Below are 5,675 nucleotides of genomic sequence, written 5' to 3'. Positions count from 1 at the left end.
CGGGGCCGTGGACACTACCCCGTGGAAAAGGGGGCGGGGCCGTGGACACTCCCCCGAGGAGAGGGGGGCAGGGCCATGGACACTCACCCGGGAGGGAGGCCGACCGGGCAGCGGACCCGGAGGAGCATCCAGGCGCCAAGCTGGGCGCGGGCGGGTCCAGCCTAGGCGCCCAAGAGCCCAGGACCGCCCTTTATGCACTTTCTGATCCTCGAAGGACCAATCAGGTGTGAGCTATGAACTGTGGGTGTTGAGTGGACCAATCAGACGCAGGATTGAATCTTGGGCCAATCAGAAGCTTGGGCGGGGCCGCCTGGGGAGGAAGCAAACCAGGGTCGGGGGCTCAAGAGCCGACTGACCCAGCTTTGAAAAGGGGGTGTACCTGCCTCGGGGTGACGCTCCGGAAGCCGACGGGGCAAAGACACTCCGCGAGCTGTGGGCAGGCGGAGAAGCCGACACCGTCCAGGCGCGGGCTCAGTCCTGTCCTGCGTCCCCGCTGGCCAAGGCGGCCAGAGGCCCGGCCCGCGCCTCAGAGTGGGGCGCTGTCTGGACCCCCGGAGCGGGGGACACTCCGGCTCTGGTGCCGCCCTGGGCCAGGAGGGACCTCGCATGAGCGCCCCTGACCCATGTGCCCCGCCGCGTGGTGACCAGGGGTGACCACGACCGCTGGCCAGAGCTGCCCGCGCGCCTGGGGCAGCGCCCGCTTCTGGGCTCCATCGGGCGAGACTCCGGCGCCTGCACGGCAGCCGCTGGCCGGTGGGGCGGGTGGACGCGGGGCCGGGGCGGGCGCCGAAGCCCGAGCGGCCTGTGGAAGGGCCAGGCTGACCCCCACGGGCACACGGGGCGGAGTGTGGCCCTAGTGTCTAGAGGCCACTGATTCCTTCAGTTTGCCTTAGGGCTGACAGTGGCTGGGGTTCCGGATGGGTGGAGAGAGGATTTAAGGGGGGGTCAAGAGATGGGGCTGAGATGGGGTCTTAGGATCTCGCCCCCGAGCATCTGACAGATCCGGAGCTGGGTCCTCCCCCAACCCCGGGGTCTCCAGTCCAGCCTCCTTCCAGTCCCAGTGCCATCTTGCTGGACCTGCTGCCCACTTGGCCTGGGGGACACTGGGGATATGGGATAGGACAGTGCATGGGGTCAGGACTCTTGTCTTCTGCTGTACTTCTGGGGGAGACCTGATAGGGCTGTGAGCACACAGGTGAGAACCTGCACCAGGGAGGAGGTGCCCCCACTTCCCTGGTTCAGACCCCAAGCCGCAGACCAGCGTGTAGACTGGTCAAGACAGAGCCCAGCCTGGGGACTGACCTGAAATGTAAGATAAAAACACAATTCAGTCAAATATGACAATGCAAGTTTTGTTACATCTATCATTGCTGAGAATAAAAAGGAATTTAACTACAGTAATTTGGGGTGCCATGAACCCACACACCCATTTCCCCACACACCCATTTCCCAGGTCCCCTTGAAGGGCACACAGTGGGTGACGGTGACCTTCCTGTTCCTGTTGGACGTGGTTCATCCATGGCTTTGACGACGGGGCCACACCAGGTCCCCTTGGCAGGGTCAGTGGAGTGTGGTGGAGCCTGGAGGACAATTAAATTAATTTTCATGGATGTGTAAACCGATAACAGTGCACTCAGTGCACTAATGGTCACTGAATGTGCTACAGGACGACACCAATTAAAACAGTGAACTCAGAAAAGGGCACTTGTCCCTCGGGAGGAAGGTCCCTGAGGGCTGGAATCTGGACAGTGTCCAACACGCGGACGCCAGCTCCAGAGCTCAAATAGCCCAGCCCTGAGGCCCTGCTCTGTCCATGAGGCGGCACAGGATGGGGTGGACCATCCTGTGAGTGCTCAGAGGCTCCCCACGAGCCCCGACCATGGAGTGAGAGGCCTGGACGCCCTCTGTCCCGCCATGGGGACAACCTCAGGACAGAGACAGGACAAGCCTGCTGGATCTTTCCCCCAGATGTCAGGTATCTTTCCCCAGCTATTTTCAGAGGAGAATCCACTCACACTTGAAAGTTTTTAGATTTCAAGCTTCATTTTACATTGGAGAGAGCATAGCAGTTAAAATCTTATTTATAAATAATGAAACTAATAAATTCTAAAGGTGCACAAGTTGCTAGATTTCACAATTCCATATTCTCCTGGGATGAATTTCATTGGGAGAAAATAACTCTTTTATTTTAACTGTTACAAGTACTGTAACTTTTTATAACATCATCATAAAGTAGATCATGAGTTATGATACATCTAACATCATGTCATCACTGTGGTTGGGCACTCAACACAGTTTGTCCACGTGTGTTCAGTGTCAAATACAATCAAAACACTTGATGTGATTAATGTGATGAATACCAAACTCAAGATGAAATTAAAAATAATACTTATTGTCAAAAATCAGAATGTTATGTCTTTTTGTCCTTAAATCTTATGACATATATATCAGATAGAAATTCAATAGCTTCTTACAGCGCCATTGGGGAGAGTTTCATGGCTATGACAATGAAGTGCGGGTGGCAGGGACATCTGGCTGTTTATGAACATGAACTTGGGGTTTTTCTCCAACTCCGTCACTCAAGGATCGTGAGTGATATTGTAAAAGGAAGAAGGAACTTTTTTTTTTTTAAGTCAGGAAGAGATCTATGGAAAACATATTTCATCATTACATTTAAAGTAATCAAATGATTTCTGCAACTAGACCAAATTGTATCCTAATTTATTTTCTAATTAAACAATATTGGATTGTTTACACTAATGTATATCCACAAAGTTATTTCCTGTATTCTCAAAAAATCCTACCCTCCCCAGGGCCTGCCCCTCCGTCACCCCACAGTTGGGGGAGAGGATGAGGTTGGGGAGGGGGAGAGAGGGCAGGGCTACCGCGTGTCCAGGTGTCCCCACTCACGCATGGGTCTGGGGTGAGGAACAAACATGCACCCAGGGGACCCGGGTCCCTGGGACCAGCAGGGACAGCTCAGAAGTGGCCTCCTCCCTGCACAGATGTGCGTGAGTCTGAGGGGGACAGAAGGGCTGGGAGGGGCCCGGGGTAGACGAGGCCATCCTGCAGGAGGGACATGTGGGTGTGACCCAGGAGGAGACTCTGCAAGAAACGTGGTCTCTGGGTCCTCAGATGTGGGGAGTCAGGGGCAGGGAGATGAGGGGACAAGGGGATGGACCAGGAGGAAGCAGTGAGGCCACAGGGGCAGAAATCTGACAGAGGAGGCGTCAGGACTTGCCGCACGGGGACACCAAGCCCAATCACTCAGTTCCAGGACAGTGTCAGGTCCCAGGAAGCAGGAAAACAGGGACCCACACACCCTACATCCCTGCACACCCGTCCCTGTGGGGCCTCCCCAGGCCAGGGCTGTGCTGGAGGAGCAGGGACAGGCTCTCCAGGGTGGGGAGGGGATGGGCACGGTCACGTGTCCTCTGGGACTGTGCCCTGGACAACCTTTGGGAAGTGAGCTGGAGAGATATGCTGGGGCCCAGGCAAGAGCAGGAGCAGCAGACTGGGGCAGAGTGCATAGTATGGGAACTTTGCTGAGATTTTTGACATATAAGAGATTATAATGTGTTCAAGTTTTATAGGGGACAGTTGAAATTTGAATCTCTCACCTATCTGGTGGACATATTTGGACAATATAATAATGGCACATTCACATTAGAAGGAAATAAGTGGGTTGAAGAAAACTGTATCCACAGATGATTATACTAGAATCCACAGAACCTAGAAGGAATAAGTATGTAGAAAATGCATTGAATAATTGACTTATATTGATAACCCCTTATATTTTCAATATTGGAAGATCGAGGCTTTTCCCACTTTCTTCTTTTACACAGATGACTGCTCCAGGGGTGACCAATCTCTCGGCCGTGACAGAATTCGTCCTCCTGGGGTTCCCCACCCAGGGGACCATGGGCTTCTTGCACCCGCTGCTCTTCTCCCTGATCTACCTGTGCGCCCTACTGTGGAATGGGCTCATTGTCCTCATCACCACCCTGGACCGGCACCTCCACAACCCCATGTACTTCTTCCTGAGGAGTCTGTCCTTCTAAGACCTCTGCCTCATCACAACCACGGTCCCCAAGTCCATTGCCAACTCTCTGAGGCACAGAAGCTCCATCTCCTTCCTGGGCTGTGTCGCCCAGGTCTTCATGGTGATTATGTCAGCAGCTACAGAGCTTCACCTGCTCACAGTGATGAGCTCTGACCGCTATGCTGCCATCTGCCACCCCTTGCACTATGAGGTCATCATGAGCAGGAACAGGTGTGTGCAGCTGACAGCTGTGTCCTGGCTGGGTGGGGGTCTCTATGCTGTGATTCTCACAGCTGGAACCTTCTCCTTGTCCTACTGTGGGTCCAGCGTGGTCCACCAGTTCTTCTGTGACATCCCTCAGTTATTGGCAATTTCCTGCTCGGAAAATGTAATGAGCAAATTTGTCCCCGTTCTCGTTATTGCATTGTTGTGTATCTGCTACTTTATTTTCATCGTCATTTCCTACGTCCACATCTTCTCTGCAGTCAGGAATATCCCATCCACAGAAGGGAAGGCCAAAGTCTACTCCACCTGCCTTCCCCACCTGCTGGTTGTTTTGCTGTTTATTTCTACTGGATGCTTTGCTTATCTGAAGCCGACCTCAGGGACCCCGTCTGTGTCTGACCTGGTCATTTCTATGTTCTACACGGTGGTGCCCCCGACCTTTAATCCCGTCATATACAGTCTGAGGAACCAAGCCATGAAGTCTGCTGTGAGGAGACTGATGAATGGCCAATATTCTAAGATGTGAGATACCACAATCTAAAATTATATCTTTGGGCCTCCCCGGTGGCACAGTGGTTGAGCGCTGTGTTGCGAAGCTGCCCGCGGCCTCTGTGGCGCCGGTTTCATCCCCAGCTGCTCCCCGGCCACCGGAGGAGGGTCCCACATGGCATGCAGACCTCTCATGCTGCCCACTGCTCCCCTCAGCAGTGCACTTCGGTCCTTCTGCCTGCTCTGCTCCCCGCTATGTCTCTGGTTGATTCTCTCACCCTACCTCGCTTCTGACTGTACACAGTGCATGTATAAACAAACAAACAAACAAAAATATAAATAAATGAATAAAATACATGCCTCTTTAAAAAAATAAAATTAAATTATAACTTCATTAGTTCAGCTTTTCCCCTCTAATTCTGACATGTCATCATTTATAAAGCATAGACTTCTTCCATTAGCATTTTTCCTTTTTCAAAAATTTATATTCTCATAATCTTCCATAAACTCCTGTTTCCTAAAATACTGCAATCCTTTCCCCAACCCTCCCTGTGTGATTTTCATAAAGTGAATGCGGCTTACACTTAAAAACATGTATTTGGTGGTCAAAGAAATTCCTAGAACTCGCACATCTCCAACATTTATGTGAAATGAGGCAGTGGTAAAGGGTTTTATCCTCAGGCACACACAGTCATGGGACCCCAGTCCTGGCCGCTCGGTCCTCACAACCTGTGTGTGTCTCCACAGAGGGCCCTGTGCCCTGTGGGGGGGAGGGGAGACTTCTGAGTGGGGTCCCCCACCCCTCAGATTCCTAATGGAGTGTCTTCCTCTAAGAGATGTTCATGCTTTTGTTGAAAAGGCAAGGGGAATCTTCTCTTGAGTATGATGGAGCTGGGAGGATGTGCGTGTCCCTGGGGAA

At 52.6% G+C, this 5,675-nt stretch overlaps 1 pseudogene across 1 annotated transcript; it reads left to right on the top strand.

Annotated features, from left to right (window-relative positions):
* Positions 1-3,920: 3,920 nt before the first annotated feature.
* On the top strand, positions 3,921-4,793 carry LOC311175190 (olfactory receptor 14A16-like; annotated as a pseudogene). The gene has a single exon. The product of its transcript is annotated as an olfactory receptor 14A16-like (transcript).
* Positions 4,794-5,675: the final 882 nt, after the last annotated feature.

Source organism: Talpa europaea (genome assembly GCF_964194135.1).
Source record: "Talpa europaea genome assembly, chromosome: 8".
NCBI lineage: Eukaryota > Metazoa > Chordata > Mammalia > Eulipotyphla > Talpidae > Talpa > Talpa europaea.
The sequence above is the reverse complement of the archived record's forward strand: the minus strand, read 5'-3'. Positions and strand labels throughout refer to the sequence as shown.